Source organism: Chanodichthys erythropterus, chromosome 1 (assembly GCF_024489055.1).
Source record: "Chanodichthys erythropterus isolate Z2021 chromosome 1, ASM2448905v1, whole genome shotgun sequence".
NCBI lineage: Eukaryota > Metazoa > Chordata > Actinopteri > Cypriniformes > Xenocyprididae > Chanodichthys > Chanodichthys erythropterus.
The window spans coordinates 16613759-16631614 of NC_090221.1; the positions used below are offsets into that span (position 1 = coordinate 16613759).

At 36.6% G+C, this 17856-nt stretch overlaps 1 pseudogene; it reads left to right on the top strand.

Annotated features, from left to right (window-relative positions):
• Positions 1-1120: 1120 nt before the first annotated feature.
• Positions 1121-1271, top strand: LOC137024031 (U1 spliceosomal RNA; annotated as a pseudogene).
• The last annotated feature ends 16585 nt before the right edge of the window (positions 1272-17856 follow it).

Here is a 17856-nt window from a genome sequence, read left to right on the forward strand (position 1 = left end):
GTGCCTTATTGTGCAAACCTTTAAAAATTAATTTTATCTATGACAAAAAAAATTTAATTTGTAAAACCAAGCATATTACATTTTTAAAAAATATGACAATGATGGCATCGGTTTGGCTTTTTAGCCATTATTTTTAGAGCCCGATTATACAACATCAAAATTTTTGATTAAGCAATCACTTGTTTGAGTCCAAACTGTAATACAGTACGAAATGCGGGACAAGATCATTGCATGCATAAAAAGCTGCCTCCACTTTGATATATATTGTCTAATAAGTTTAAAAAACTGATTTTAATCCTTACCATTTTTTAAAGTTTATATATATATATATATAATGTGTGTGTGTTTATCAAATTTAAGTTGTGAGCCTAAAACAGCACCTAAGAAATTAAACTCATCTACCTCTTCTATTTCTATAGTCACAAACAAGAAATCAGTGAGTTTAACCACACCCAATATTAGGTCCTGAGCATATCACCATGTTTAAATCCATTCTGGAGAATTCCACTGGTTTAGGGCATGACTATGTGTTGTTTTTCTAGGTGTGATGGCTGTAAGATATGATGAGTGTGCCAAGCCATTTCAAAGGGTTCTTCATGATTATAGTGGGAGAAATCTTCTGTGAGATTTTTTTTTTTTTTTTTCCTTTCAGCTCAGAAACTGATTGGCTGGAACCACAACCATTGCAGTCAATAAGAAACTGATATTTCGTAAAATACCTGTCTACCTTTCACTGTTTTTTTTTGTTTGTTTGTTTGTTTTTGTTTGTTTGCTTGTTTGTTTGTTTTGCTTTATTGGCCTAGTTTGAGCGCATAGTGATGTATCAGTTTGCATTTCAATGTGAAATTGCACCAAAAGATTATTTGGAAGGCTTAAAGATAGACAGTTAGAATTCCTTCATCTTCTGGCTGTTGTTACAACCCCCGATATTGTTTAGGTTTGGAAGGAGTAACATTTTGTTTGTGATAATTCTTTGTGTGTGGGGGCAAGGCAAGAGACAAAACGTAAACTGAAATAATGGCAAAAGAGGTGATTTATTATACACAATTGAAAATAAATATCCAAGAGATGAGATTTTTGATAAGTACAAAAGAGGAAACAATATATTTACAATATTACAATATTTATCTGGCAGGGGAGACACCATGATCAGGAAGGTGGTTCAGCCAGGGTGAGGCTCGGCCATTGCACTTCCCGGCGAATTCCCCAAATGTGGGTATCTCAACTGCGTAATTTGTGGTAGTAGCGGACTGTGTTCATGCTCTCCCCTGGACTTTATTGGGGCAGTTGTGGCCTAATGGTTAGGGAGTCAGACTGGTAACACGAAGATTATGTGTTTGATTCTCAATTCCAGCAGGAAATGACTGAAATGCCCTTGAGCAAGGCACCTAACCCCCAGTCGCTTCCTGGGCACCTAACCCCCAAAAATGGCTTCCCACTGCTCCAGTTGTGTGTGTGTTCACTACTTACTGCTCTTAGTGTGTGTGCACTAACTTGGATGGGTTAAATGCAGATTCTAAGTATGGTTTACCATACTTGGCCTTGAAAGTCTTCAAGGTTAACACACCCTAACTCAACAACACTAACAATCCAAAATACAAAACCTACAGGGGGTGGTGCTCATTTCTAACCTAGTGTGTCTAATACATCAAAGTCTCTAAAGCCTGGGATACACTGCACGATTTTAGCAATCCTATAAGATCATTACAAATCACACTGTGCGACATGGATCTTTTAAACTTGGATATGACATGCATGTAGACTGTACGATGATGACCCCTATTGACTCAGGCTACGATGCAAGTTTCTAAAGAAGAATAAAACGTCATCAGCATGCGCTAGTGGTAAACAAAAATAGTTTTTTATGTGTGCTGAAAAAAAATGAAGCAGCGAAAGAAGAAGGGAAAAGAGCTTGAGGTAAGCAGATTTAAGTTTTCATGTCTCATTTTTATTGGCTGATCAGTAGACGTAGGTTGTAGCAGCAAACACACTGTGTGTGATGATCATGCTGAATTTCTGACACGGTCAGAAAATGATCATAGACTATCTTTGGTCGCAAGGACGGGAAAATGGCTGTCTTTGAACCTCTCTTACTGTACGACATCAATTAAGAGCCACGATCAAAGAAATTGCCATGATTGTTTCATGATGGCAATCTTTCGTCTGGGAGAGCCAAAAATCGTACATTGTGTCCCGGGCTTAAGTGTTGCACAATGTATGTCACATGACGTCTTACCTGTCTACTTTTCATGGTATAATCTTTGTTAAATATTAATTTCAGCATTATTAAAATCTTGTTAACATTAGTTAATGCACTGTGAACTAACATGAACAAACAACTGTATTTTCATTAACTAACATTAACGAAGTAAATACAGATTAGTAAATACAGTAACAGATGTATTGCTCATGATTAGTTCATGTTAGTTAATACAACTAATGTTTAACTAATGAACATTGTAAAGTGTTACCAGATTGTCACAGTAACAACAAACACTAGCAAAAGGTTAGATTAAACAAGAGCAACAGTGAAAGCAAACAAAGTCAGAGTCAAAGATGACTAACACCCGTTCACGCATTTGTTTCAACTCTGGCGGGAGATTTCATTGGCAGCGGGAGCAGTGACGTCATGCAGGTTAACAATGATTGACAACTGCTCCTGACAGGGGACAGCTGCTCCTTTGAGGATTTCAGGACTCCAAAGCTTGGCTTTGGATTTAGTCTTGAAGTCACAAGAATATAGCAATTAGACATTATTAGAGGATAACTGTTAGATTCAAACTGGAATAAAACCAGCTACTGACCCGCTACCCCAGTCCTCAATATTAGTCTGATCTAAACAGTCTCTGAGTAGATGAGATGCCCAAATAAATAACTGCAGTTTAATAAGTGCGATTTTTTTTTTTTTTTTTTTTTTTAGCCCTTGTGCCCATGAAGTGGCAGACGCAGGCACTCCCACCCACACACATTTTTAACGCCTGCCTGATCTCCATGTGAGAGCGAGGTATGATTTCCGTTGTCAGTGATGCGAGAAACGTGCCTCTTCAAGTAAAAATCAGTAATTAACAGCAACCTGCTCGTGTGCCACAGAAGGACCAGCGTCCTTGAGATGTCTGCGCCATGTGTGCAAAGAAAGAGGGGAGGAAGGAGATGCTTATTAGCCGTTTCATTAGCGTGCTGCTAGCTTGCTCCCAGATGTTTCAACTGTGATTAAAACCTGATCCATCCCGCAGAGCCTTTTTCAGCTGAATCTTACTCTCACACTACCCAGTCTTTATGAATCCACAGCAATATATATATATATATATATATATATATATATCTTTTACACTGTGCATATAGTCACTTTACCCAGTACCAAAAGGAAAATGATGTTACATAAAGCAAAACAAAATCATACTTAAAGGGTTAGTTCACCCACAAATGAAATTTCTGTCATTAATTACTCACCCTCATGTCGTTCCAAACCCATACAACCTTCGTTCATCTTCGGAACACAAATTAAGATATTATTGATGAAATCTGAGAGGTTTCTGATCTCCCTATACGCAGCAATGTCATAAATTTCAAGGCTCAGAAAGGTAGTAAAGACATTGTTAAAATTGTCCATATGACTACAGTGGTTCAACCTTAATGTTATGAAGTGACGAGAATACTTTTTGTGAAAAACAAAAACAAACAATAATGACTTTATTCGACAGTTACTTCTCTTCCCTGTCATTCTCCTATGCTGATGCAGTAAACACAGTGCAGCACTTCCGGGTTCTGCGTCAAAACGCCAGCTCAGTATTGGCCGTCGCTGTACACGTGAGCAGCACAATGTATGCATTTGATGTTGACACAGGAGCCGGCCAATAATGAGCCGGCATTCTGAGAGTAAGAAGGTGAAGTCTGTCATTTATGTGTCACTTGCATCACCAAACGTTATAATTGCTTTCAAATATGAATACTCACCCCATCTGCCATTTGTCAGTCAAACCGATCAAAACTTATGCAATTGGTTGGAGCAGTGTTGAGTATATTGAGGAAAATAAAAAGTGTGATTTTTTTTTATTATTTTCCCCTCCTTTAAACATTGCAAATGTGAATCCATTGGCTTTTGAAAACCCTTGGCAATTAATTTTATAGTACATATTAATGTGCACTGAATATGATTTCTAGGACGACTTCACGAAGCGCATGAACAACATATGCAGAACAAAATTAGCTCAGTACTTGCTCTGCAATTACGTTAATATTAGGTCAAGGAACTTTGTGAATCACCATGTGATGTGTAATTCTTTAGACATACTGTAGGCCCAAAATATGAATTACTGGAAATAAGCTGTTTTTTTTTTCTTTTCCCCAGACCCTTCTTACCCTAGTTAGGTCCTCACAGTGCTCACAGAGTCTATGTTATAGCTAGACTGAAACCATGAGGACTACTTTATCATCTGTAGTACAGTAAGAAGATTAGACATTAACATGTTTCCCCACTTATTCTGAATTAATTTTTATCATCATGCTCAATTTTACCTCAAAAATTCAAGAAAAACTAATTAAAATTGGATTTTTTTTTTTTTCATTGAGAAACAGAAAGAACAACAAATTTGTTGTCCATTTTGTTTGTTTACTCAGTAACAGAGACAGCATTAAAGAGATGCAGAATCACAGGAGGAAAATAAAAAAGCCAAATGAAACATTTTATTCAAAACTATGAAAACAGGCCTGTCTTGGGGCTGTTTGTGCAGCGGAGAGGTTAGTCACAGCTGATGTGAAGTGGGAGCTCCCTGGGATGTTTATTTGATCACTTCTTCATTTCTGTTATTTGTTTATTGTTTGAGTACCTACTGAGTTACCCCAAGCACTCTGAACATTCGTTCTCATCGGGCAAAACTCAACAGTTTAGCAGAAATGTATAATTAATCAGGCATTTTAGGTTATTTTTTTTTTCTTTCGTTTTCCTTTATTCCTACTTTTCTTTGATCAATAACATGTATCCAGATAACACTGGCTAAACCAATAGCATGAGTTTAGATCATTACTATGTGTTGTTCTGAACAGTGGTACACAGGGGAGTATTTGGAAAATCTGTTCGAAAACTCATTATTTTTGCTATTATGATGCTGCTGACACAGAAATTACACACTGCACCTTTTAAAGAAATTAAATTAATCTTTGGTCCTATTAAACATCTTAAAGGGATAGTCACCCAAAATGAAAATTGTCAAAATTTAATTTTCTATTTATCAAAGAATCCTGAGAAGAATAAGAAAAAAAAAAACATTAAAAGAAATATTTCTTGTGAACCAAATCAGCATATTAGAATGATTTCTGAAAGATCATGTGACACTGAAGACTAGAGTAATGGCAGCTAAAAAAAAAAAAAATTCTGTTTATCCATAACACAAATAAATTATATTTTTAAATATGTTACGTAACAGTATTTTAAATTGTAAAAAGTGTTGCCATTTTACTGTATTTTTTATCAAATAAATGTAAAATGTAAAAAAAAAAAAAAGGTTTAGGGTTAACAATAGCATACAAATTTCTAAATCCATGTTTGTGCTATAGTTAACTCAACATTAAAGAATTGTCAGTGTATTTTGTGCTAATATTTAAAAATACAATAAGGTTCACAAACCATCCAAATATTAAGTGCATTAAAAAAACCAACACATGCAGAACCATATTTCACAATAACCACTGCAACTCTGATTCCTTGAACCTAAAAACCCAGCCATAGGTTCTTACCTCCAGCTGTAGCTGTGCATCGGAGTATGGCTACTGAATGATTTATGGTGAGAAAGCAGCATGATGCTGTCATTTTTCACTGTCCCCTATCAGCCATTTAGGAAATGCACAGTGGGCTTGAAGAGGCATCCTGTTGTAAAATGTGATCGGAACCACCTATATTTTTAATGATTGTGAGTAAATCCACATGTGATTTATGGGGTCCCACCAGCTATGAGCAGTTGGCAGGCAGGGGAAAAGTCTTGTGCTCCAGCCCGTCACTTACTGTATCTGGAAACTCTCTCTATTGGGAGAACATATGCATATACAGTAAGTGGGATTGATGTGGGGAACAAATAATAGATGAGGAGATAAATGTGCTTCTCCCACATGCATTGGGTAAATAATTTGTGTAAAAAAAAAAAAAAAAAAAAAAACAACAACAACAAAAACACCCTCTCTGTTCCATTTTAAACCACTTAAACCAGCAGTTAAGCACATTTGCACTTATAATGATTCCCCCCACCACCCCAATTTAATGCATCCTTGATCGTTTGGTTTACAAAACAGGTTTTTCACAAACAGGTTTTTGAAAAAAAAAAAAAAAAGATTATTTTAATAAAGTTTATTGTGCTTACCAAAGCTGTATTTTTTGATGAACAGTAATATTGTAAAACATTATTACAATTTAACAACTGTTTTCTATTTTAACATATTTTAAAATATAATTTATTCCTGTGATGGCAAAGCTGAATTTTCAGCATCATTACTCCAGTCTTCAGTGTCACATGATCCTTCAGAAATCATTTTAAAATGCTTTGTTTTTTAACCTTATTATTTTTTTGTGTAAACTGTGATACACTACAATTCAAATGTCTGGGGCAAGTAAGATTAAAAAAAAGAAAAAAAGAAAAAAAATGAAATTAAATGAATACTCTTATTCAACAAGGCACATTGTTGTTACAAAAGATTTCTATTTCAAATAAACGCTGTTCCTTCGAGATTTCTATTCATCAGATAATCCTGAAAAAATGTATCACAAAGTATCACAGTTTGCACAAAATATTAAACCGCGAGAACCATTTAACATTGATAAGAACAATTATTAATAATTGAGCACCAATAATAATTGATAATAAAATCACAAAATCAGCATATTATAAAGATTTCAAAAGGATCATGTGACCAAAGACTGAAGCAATGATGCTGAAAATCCAACTTTGCCATCACAGAAAAAATTACATTTTAAAACATTAATATAGAAAACAGTTAATTTAAAACAAAATATTTCATAATATCACTGCTTTTACTGTATTTTAGATTAAATAAATGTAAAAAAAAGACTTTTTAAAAAGGATCTTTTTAAAAATCGTAATTATTCCAAACTTTTGACCCGTAATGTATTTATACAGCATGTCCAAGTTCCTTAAAACCGAGACCAGATACTCAGTATTTCAGCGCTATGCTTTCTGGACTAAGTGATAAAGGTTAAGGCTGTAACTCTGTAAAGAGTCATAGAGAGAAAAATGGTGGCCAGGGTGGTACCTTAGCAGTATCTGTATAGTTGCCATAGTGACTGGTGATTCCACTCCTCCATCCATCACCTGGTAGCAGCAGGCGAGCCACAAATAAGGAGCCACTCACTCCCATAATTCCACTGCACTACCTGACAGGCCGGAGATTTCCAATCTGCCTCAGGGGCAGGGGAACAAATCCATTCCCCCACTGTCAACCCATCCAGACAGAAAGAGCAAGGGAGTGGGAAACGGCGTACTGCATTTTGGTCCCATAACTACCCGCTCAAAGGAGAGTGCACAGTATCAGAGGAGAGAGGAGGGACTCCTCCAGTCTTTCAGTGCGAGTCATCCTACTCGCAACGGCCGGCCAAAGAGCAAAAAGCTTTCGACCGGGTGCAGTTCAGGATAAAAAGTTCACACATTCTACCTTAAAGGGATAGTTCACCCAAAAATGAACATTAAATTTTATGTTGTTCAAAAACCTGTATGATTTTCTTTCTTCTACTTCTAAGAGCTACTTATATGATGCTTTTGTAGTTAGGTTTAGAGCTTGAAGCTCCTGGCCAACATTTACAGTACTTTCATTGTGTGGAAAAGAGCAACTTAAATCTCATAAACGTCTCCTTCTATGTTCCATGAAAGAAAATTATACGACATGATGTTTGGTAAATGATTTCTGAAAACAGAATTTTTATTTGGACAATAATTAACCCTTCAAAATAAAGTCACCTTTATAAATAAAAAATGGCACATGCTGTCGCAACATAGTCGACTAAAACGTGCTGTTACTGTGCAGCTTTCTACTGAAGAACAACTGCAAAGTCTTTTTGTTTTCACACCCATGAAAGATCTGTGAAAACGTTTAAAAAAGTCACTCTAAAGTGATTGCTAACAATGAGTAGAAAGCATTATTATACACCTGTCACTCAAAACACATTTCTGCCAGTAAAAGGTCCAGGTATTCTCCCATATGGCTTAATTGAAACACATTTGCATGCAGAACAATTGTTCTGTTCTATTGTCATGTCAGTCAGGGGATTTTAAGTGCTTCAATATAGAAAACATAAATACATTTCCTGTTTGAGACCAGCATGCTGTATTTAATTACTTGCTTCCAATTTAATTAATCTTTCTGTTCTCTCTCCTTGTCTCTTTCTCTCTCTCCCTCTTCTGTTTGGGCGACAATGATGTTGGTCACAAAAGGTGAGTTTATGGACTTTTTTTATGCAGAAAAGAATTTTGGTATTCGTTTTTAATGATCTCTGGAGGTGCTTACATATATATTGTATGATAATACAATGATAAGAAAAATTATTTCAACAGTTCTGACGTATTTGTTGTCCAGGATGTGCAAATATCTGTCTAAGACTTGGCATTGCTTAGATTTCAACTAATGTAAATGACTTGACTCTGAATGGGATGGTGAATATGTGCGTGTGTATGTAGTGTGTGTGTGTTGTGTTAGACTGAAAGGATGATGGCATTTCAATCTCCTCAACCTTCATGAAAAGATATTCGTCCTTCGTCTTTTTTCTCTCTGCACTCTGTCTCTTTTCTCTTTTTGCGGTCTGATTGGCAGCTCTGGTACATAGAGTTGGGTCTGGTCTTTCAGTTGCCATGGAAACTGCCCTCTCCTCTGACTGCAACCACGCTTGTGGACCGCATCTCTGGCAACTCTGATACTCACTGCATATAAAGATTAATAAATAAACTGACTGAGAGAGAGAGGTTGGGGGGGGGGGGGTGATGTGTGTGTGTTTGTATGAGTGCTGTGATGGAGTTAGTATATGTGCAAGTCTAAAACCAGTAAGACTCAAATACTAAACGCATTGTAAACCAAAATGAATGCTATACAGACTTTCAGTACTAGCTGAAACTGTGGAATTCAACTGCTTCAAGGGATAGTTTGCTCAAAAGTGAAAATTGCAATAATTTACTGACCATAAAGTAGTTCCAAACCTGTATGAATTCCTTTTTTCTGCTGAACACAAAGGAAGATATTTGGAAAAATGTCAGTAACCAAACAGATCTCGCCCCCATTGACTACAATAGTAGGAAAAATAAATACTATGGAAGTCAATAGGGGGTGAGATCTGTTTGGTTACAAACATTCTTCCAATTATCTTCCTTTGTGTTCAAGCAGAACAAAGAACTACTTGAGGGTGAGTAAATTATGACAGAGTTTTCATTTTTGGGTGAACCATCCCTTTAAGCGGTTTTAAAAAAATGTACAATAATCATGTTTTGTATGTCATACAATTATTTGTTCTCTGGAGAGACCTGTAGCAGTTTATAGACTTTTTTTTTTTTTTCCATCTTGTCTGCTGTTTGAGGAGCCAGTAGTTCACCCACACAGGCAGTTGATACTTACAAAACAAATGCATGGAACTTAATGTCTTCTTAAAGCAGACATGTTGTCAAGAATGTGGATTCTCTGTCTGGTTGCAAGCAAAGATCAGTGCCAGCACTACATTTGGAAAGATCATAAGCCACCGTTGGCAGAAAGCCTGATCATGTAATATGCACTGCTGCTTTCCATTCATCGACTTCCAAATGACCATGCAAAATCTATATGAGGTTAGAATCCATTACAAGTCAGCCCACTTAATCATCAATGCTCTGGAATTTTGATAAGGTCCAAAATCATTTTAGATAAGCTGAAATGCAATGGAGCTACACAGAAATGTTCAGCTTTTCTTATGTTGTGAGGTTCTAGGGGGTCCAGAATGTCAGTTAAGGCTAAGGAACATGTCAAGCCTTTGAGACCATGAACTAAATATAATATGAATGTTACGATTTTTTTATTATTAATTTTTTAAGGGTAAGGAAAGGAATGGTAGCAAATTTATAATAAATACAAATTATTTACAATATGGAGGTTTCTGTCATTATAAAAATATGAGCAAAATGCTTCTTCAGTAACAATGAAACATTAAAAATACTTAAAATATAAAAGGAATACAGCAAAAGTTTACTGATCTAAAGGGAAGCTACACCAAACATCTAAAGGCATAGTCAAGCAGAAATTAAAACTGTGTAATTTGCTTACACTCATGTCGTTCCAAATCTGTTTGACTTTCTTTCTTCAGTGGATCACAAAACAAGACATTATAAATAATACATTAGTCGTTCTTTTCTATGCAGTTACTGTTATTGTAGACTGGAGTTTTCAAGTTTAAAAAAAAAAGATGTGAATTAACCTTTTGTGTTCCACAAAAAGGTTGTTCCTTTAAAGTTTAAAGTTTAAAGTTACATTATATTATATTATATTATATTATATTATATTATATTATATTATATTATATTATATTATATTATATATTATATTATATTATATTATATTATATTATATTATATTATATTATATTATATTATATTATATTATATTATATTATATTATATTATATTATATTATATTATATTATATTATATTATATATACAGTACAGTCCAAAAGTTTGGAACCACTAAGATTTTTTATGTTTTTAAAAGAAGTTTTGTCTGCTCACCAAGGCTACATTTATTTAATTAAAAATACAGTAAAAACAGTAATATTGTGAAATATTATTACAATTTAAAATAACAATATATTTGAATATATTTCACAAAGTAATTTATTACTGTGATGCAAAGCTGAATTTTCAGCATCATTACTCCAGTCTTCAGTGTCACATGATCCTTCAGAAATCATTCTAATATGCTGATCTGCTGCTCAAGAAACATTTAATGTGTACAATTGTACAAAATATTTGTGTACAATATTTTTTTTTTTTTCAGGATTATTTGATGAATAGAAAGTTCAAAAGAACAGTGTTTATCTGAAATCTAATCTTTTGTAACATTATAAATGTCTTTACTGCCACTTTTGATTGATTTAATGCATCCTTGCTGAATAAAAGTATTCATTTCTTTAATTTCTTTTCAAAGAAATAAAAATACAAATTCTTACTGACCCCAAACTTTTGAACAGTAGTGTATAATGCTACAGAAGCTTTGTATTTCAGATAAATGCTGTTCTTTTGAACTTTCTATTCATCAAGGAATCCTGAAAAAAAAAGTACACAACCGTTTCGACATTGAAAATAATCATAAATGTTTATTGAGCAGCAAATCAGCATATTAGAATGATTTCTGAAGGATCATGTGACACTGAAGACTGGAGTAACGATGCTGAAAATGCAGCTTTGCATCACAAGAATGAATTACTTTGTCAAATATATTTAAATAGTACACAGAAACTTCTTTTAAAAACAAGTCTTTTGAAGAATTTTGAAAAATTATTACAATTTAAAAGAACAGTTTTGTATTTTAATATATTTTGTAATTTTTTTTCCAGTGATGGCAAATCAGTATCACGTGATCCTTCAAAATCATTTGAATATGCTGATTGGTGCTCAAGAAACCTTTCTTCTTATTATCAATTTTGAAAGCAGTTGTGCTGCTTCATATTATTGTGGATGCATTTTTCAGAATTCTTTAGAAAGTTCAAAAGAACAGCATTATTTGAAATAGATTTTTATTTTATTTTTTAAACACTATAAATGTCTCTACTGTCACTTTTTATCATATATCATATAAGTGTATTTCTTAAAACTCTTACCGACTCCTAACTTCACAGTAGTGTATATTAGACATTGAGGAAAATATACATGATTTCTGTTCAGTTCATGCCTGGGGTTTAAAGGAGTTTGAAGGAGTAAACATATGCGCACTGTGTGTGTGTGTGTGTGTGTGTGTGTGTGTGTGTGTGTGTGTGTGTGTGTGTGTGTGTGTGTGTGTGTGTGTGTGTGTGTGTGTGTGTGTGTGTGTGTGTGTGTGTGTGTGTGTGTGTGTGTGTGTGTGTGTGTGTGTGTGTGTGTGTGTGTGTGTGTTTATTTAACCACACTCTGACAAATGTGTGCAAAATGATGTGAGCCAGTGCAAAGCAAAGGCTTCATCTCTCTGTGTCAAGAGGTTTAGTGTATCACAATGTCCCACCACTGGCCTTACTTGCTCCTCGACTTGAGCTTCTCAAAAACTTATTTTACAGAGAGTGGAGAAGCAGAAGAAAGAAGCAGAGGGATTTAAAGAGTGAGCATTTGAGAGCGAGTGTCAGTGAAAGGCTCAGATGCCCCATCGAGGCCCAGTAGTGGCCTTTGACTGTCAAAAGCACATACACGCATAAACTGTGTGCTGCACGGGGGGGATTGAGAAAGGCAAGAAATAGGAAAGGGAAACCTCTCTGTCCCACATTTGATTTTCCATGGCATGTTTTTTTATAAGCTCTCCTCTCCTTTTTTCTTCCCGCCCTCTCCCTACATACTCTAGCATACTGTCACAATTACAGGTTTAAAGTCGACAGCAACTAGCAGGAAACTAAAGCTGTGGCATCATAGATTTCACAAGGTACCTCTGGTCCACAGTGACACTAACCACACCAGTGGTTTCACTTTACATCATAGGGACTGTCAGGAGAGTCTAATGCAGTGCTTCATAACTGGTTTCGCTTCAAGATCCATATTTGTGGTGACCCAACACAGTACCAAAACTGTTTATCAAACCCAGGCTCATTTGAAATATGTGACTCTGGCTACATTTCTGCAAAACCGCAAAAACATACCCATGCATATAGTACATTTCACCGCAGTTTCCAATAAAAGTATATTTAGCGTTTAGAATTTATAGGATGTTAAAATGAGATTAGTGTAATCTGGTCGTAAATTTATCAGTATGTCAAACTATGCACGATTATATGATTTGCTGCACTTTTTTTGGGTCGCATATTTTTTGCAACAGACATACAAAAATGTTTTGGTTGTGACCGAAAAAAATCTGCTCTAATGAAATGAGTGAACACCATTTATTTTTTTATTTTTTTATTTATTGTATTTTTTAGAATGTTTGATGTTGCTGGTTAAAAGGCCACAGACACGTAACTTGAAAGGGGATATCTAATCACCTCTTCAGAGAGAAAAGTCCTAAAAACATTCAAGTATCTGACGCTCTGGGTGTTTTATCTTTACACAGTGTTCTGGTAATGCAGAAGATCGCACTTTACTTGGGTGTGCGTATGTGTGCTTTGCTTTGAAGGGTAAGGATCAAACTCTGACTGCAGAGGAGGCACAGTCTGTGCCCCATTAATGTTTCATTAACGCAGACTGCTGTGTGTGTGTGCTTGTTTGGGCAATGTGAGAGAGGGGAGAATTGAAAGAGAGACTGTGCAAAGCTAGTGGAGACTTCAAGGATGCAAAGAAAGAATAAAAGGACCTCTAGAGAATGAGAGGTTGAAAAAAAGGTTCTAGTGAGGGAGAGGCCAAGAAGAGGGAGGAGAAATTACATATGAGAGAGAAGAGCAGAGTAAGTAAAAGAAAAGATGTGTGTGGGAGTGCGGGAAGACGTGATGATTGGCAAGAAACCAGACAATAGAGGGAGAAAAAGAGAAGGTGAGGGGGAGAGAAAGAGAGAATGTTTCTCGCTCCATAAATATCAGCACACATCATTGTTTTCCAATGTGCGCACTGAGATAATATACAACCAATAGATTTGAGACAAACGTGATGTCACTGGGAGGCTCCTTTTGGACAGAAATAAAGCCTGGGTACAAACAACATCAATTTCAAAATAAAGGGATAGTTCACCCAAAAATGAAAATTCTCTCATTACTTTCTCAGCTTCATATCATTCCAAAACGGTATGACTTTTTTCCTTCTTCCATGAAACAAAAAAAAAAATTCATTTCTGGCCTATATATTGTCACGGGGTTGTAGTATAAACACACAAAGATGAAGATGAAGGCAATAGGGTAATATTTAATAAACCAAAATATAATCCACAATAGACGACACTGGACACTAGACTGAAACAGAACTGAACATAAATACAAGTGATGATGATGGTGATTGATGAGTGCACAACTGAAAATCATTAGTGTCCATGTCAACAAATGAGTGATTAAGGCAGATGATGATGAAACACAAAGAATCCAAACAAATGGGACTGTGACAGGACTCCCCCTCCCGGTAGGCGCAACCTCGCACCGTAGAGAAAAGGAAACGAAGAAGAGATTGCGAAGGGATGGCACATACAGGCAGAAGGTGGATTTGGAGGTGGAAGGATGACCAGGAGTGAGCCAAGGGATGACCTTGAGCAGGGGATGATTGTTCTTCATCCAGGCCACAGCCAGGGGAGTGCCCCATGGCGGCGTTGATGGAGGGAGGAGCCATGGAGGAACACTGTTGAGGGCCGCCATAGGGATGAGCGGAGACAATGATGGCGAGGATGGAACCCACCATGCAGCCGATGAGCCGAGATGGTGGAGAGATGGCGAAGATCTTGGTGGCCGCGACGGAGCCACAGCAACGACCTCCCGAGAACGAGATGGGGATCCGGAGGTCTGAGGGCGAATTGGAGCAACCGAGGGCAGAGGCGCAAGCTGAGGTAGGGTGGAGAAAGCCTCAGCCGAAGGGGTGAAGGACCAGAGAGCAGCGGTCGGTCCACAAGCCCACAGCGGAGTCGAAGCAATGTCTGTGGAGCCGAAGTGCCGAGGGAGTATGGCGAGGCCGATGGTCCACACAGAGATCAAGGGTGGAAGCAGCGCAGGGGCAGAAACCAGGGTGACGGGCCAAAGCAGGTCTTCGCGCACCAAAGCTTCTCGAACCCTGGAGGAGATGGCTCCCGACAGGTCCGAGGTGGTGCCATGCTACTGAGAGGAGGGGCAGAGGTGGTGCCTGGGGATTGAAGGGAGGCTTTGATATCTGGGTGGCACTGATGGCTGGAGACTGGGGAAGAGACTTAAGATCAATGCAAAAATGATGAAAGTGTAAAACTCTTGCAGTTCAAAAAGCTTACACTACATCTTACGCTTTCCCTATTCAAATGACGCGACGCCAGTTTACACTTTCATCATAACTTGAATACGGAAGGCAGTCTGGCGGAAGCTAGATATTTTACTTCATAACTTTTTAAATATGGATATCTGCGATTGTGTTCATCAAAAAAAAGAAAAAGAAAAGAAAAGTCATATACACCTAGGATGGCTTGAGGGTGAGTAAAGCTTGGGCTAATTTTCATTTGAAAGTGAACTAATCCTTTAAGAACAGCCAATGTATTATTCAGAACGTCACTTTTTGGTTGCACTGTGTTACACTGAGGAAAATATGTCATTCAGGTTTGGAACAACATGAAAGTAAATTATCAGAATTTTTATTTTTGTCTTTGCACGTTTGGGATCAAAGTTCTTGTTCTGTTTTCCTCTGTGTTTTCTGATTTTCTCTAAAGGTTACCAAACCCTTAAGAGCCAGAGTGGTTAGGTGTAAATAATTGCAACTGAGCAGGTGTATATGCCTATAGAGGTGTGAAAACGACCTCCACCTGATCTTCTGTTCATCTTTGATATTTCATTTTCACTCAGCTGGCAAAAAACATGCAGGGGTTGGGAGGGGGTCTGGACCCCTGCTAGAGAATTTGTGAAAGTCAGGCACAAGAGGAAATTGAAACTGATGGCAAGATAACTGGCCATGCCTTTCACGAATGGCATGATGTTGTTTGAGAGATGAAATCCTATGACATATGATGTAGGAGGGGGTATTTTGCTACCAGACTTCTATGCCAAGGCCTGAGTCACAACCTCCACCCACACATCCTGCACTCCACCAACACATGAAGGAAGCACAACAAAAAAAAATATTTACAGATGTTCATACAGCAGCTCACAGTAATATTTGGAAGGTATTTAACAAACCCTTGAACTTCAATATTTATCAGAGTCCAAAGCTTTACATGATGAAATTCAACTAGAGACTGCAAAAAGTATCTCATGGTCCTTAGACTATCATTTTTTGGCCAAAGAAGCTGACTTTTACTGATAAAAATTAAGAAAAGCCATCAAGATACATATTAAAATGACTAGTTGCCATAGTTAAAACTCCAGGCTTGGGTCCCCCATAGAAGAAAACAAATTTGAAAAGATGAATAGAATTTTTCATATTTTTAAGAATATTATATAAATTTATGGTTGAGCTGAGTCATAAATTGTTTTGTGTTTTATCATTATTTTACCAATATATTTTAACTCCAGTAGCACATAATAGGCTTTTTAATAGCAGGTTCCATTGTGACAACTTGCTATTTATGGGGTGAAAACATGCCTCCTATTGGGCAGTGTGGTTTCTTTTTTCCTGCACAATAACAGTGTTAAATATTTTTTTGTTTGTTTGTTTGGTTGGTTGGGGTTTTTTTTATTGCAAGACTTTAAGGGCCGTGAACCACCAAGACGTCGGGCCAACGTCGTGCTCTGGGTGAGACTCTGTTAAGGTTGGTTTTTCCACACGTCAGCTCTAGTTGGGCTCACATCAGCAGCAGTTTGCCCACTTCAGGGTGTTCGCTCTTATTAGCTGTTCAGTTTAGCTATCGAGTCTGTAGTGATGAAAGTGAGCAAAGAAGTCAAGACAGCACAGACATAGGGCTGTTTTAATTTAACGTCATTTTCCGTGAGCATTCCAATACATGAATATTTTCACAACAACATGAGCCGTCTAGAATGAAGACAACTTGCCCTGGTTTCTCCTATAAGTGATGAGATAATATTTCTCAAAATGTTACAATTCAAAAGTTAAAATTTATTTTATAAATTAATTATTGTAGTACTGACTGAAATATTACAGTATAAATACACTGCAGATAATTCTCAAAATGTTGAAAATAAAAACCGGTAAGAGGTAAAAAGCCCCTTTAACAAAGATAAAAGCTGATGTTCTTTTTAACTAGCCTGCTGTAAGACAGCAAATCTCAGAAGAAATGTCAAAAGTATTCTGTTCACTGCAACACAAAGAAATAATTACTGAAGGTGTGCAATCTTCTACTTCCCTCCTTAATGTAGCCGTATTACCGCAGGGTTTCCAAGAAAACAGGAAATGGTGATGTGTCACAAATTCCCTCCTATGCAAATGGAAACAGCCTGCAAGCGCCTGTTCACCTTGACAGCACAGTTAAAAATATTGGGAGGGAGATTTTCTGGCTAATTTTTAGTAGTTGGATAATTATATTACTAATGCATATGAGAATAATGTACACTGTAAAGAAAAATGGTTCTAAACAGTACCAAATTAGGGATCTTCTGCTTGTAACAATCGCAGAACTCTTTTTATAGGGTTCCATAAATAACCATGCTTTGAAAGTGCTATGGAACCTTGGTTGTGTGTTAAAGGTTGGTAGGAAAACAGTTACAATTTTAAAGTTAAAATTGGTAGACATTTTAAGAAAGAAATCATTTACCCGTTGAGAGTGTGTTGACAGTCTATGTATTTGAATGGCTAAGCTCCAGAAAACCAGTAATGATGTGGCTTTGACTGTTACAGATTTGAAGAAAAAAAAAAAAAAAGGTGGGGAAAAAAAGAACCCTAAACTCTAACACAAAGAACCATTTCAGCATGTAAAGGGTTCTTTAGTGCCATGCAGTTCCAAATAGAACTGTTACTACGTGTAAAGAACCTTCAAAGAAGCATCTTTTTTAGAGTGTATATGAGAGTGTATTAAAACAATGAAAATGAGGAGAAATGTCTAGGCTGAGGCTGAGATAGCATGTTACATCACACACTGAAGGTCTGCTGAATATTCATTGGCATATTCATGACATTTCAACCAACCAGAAT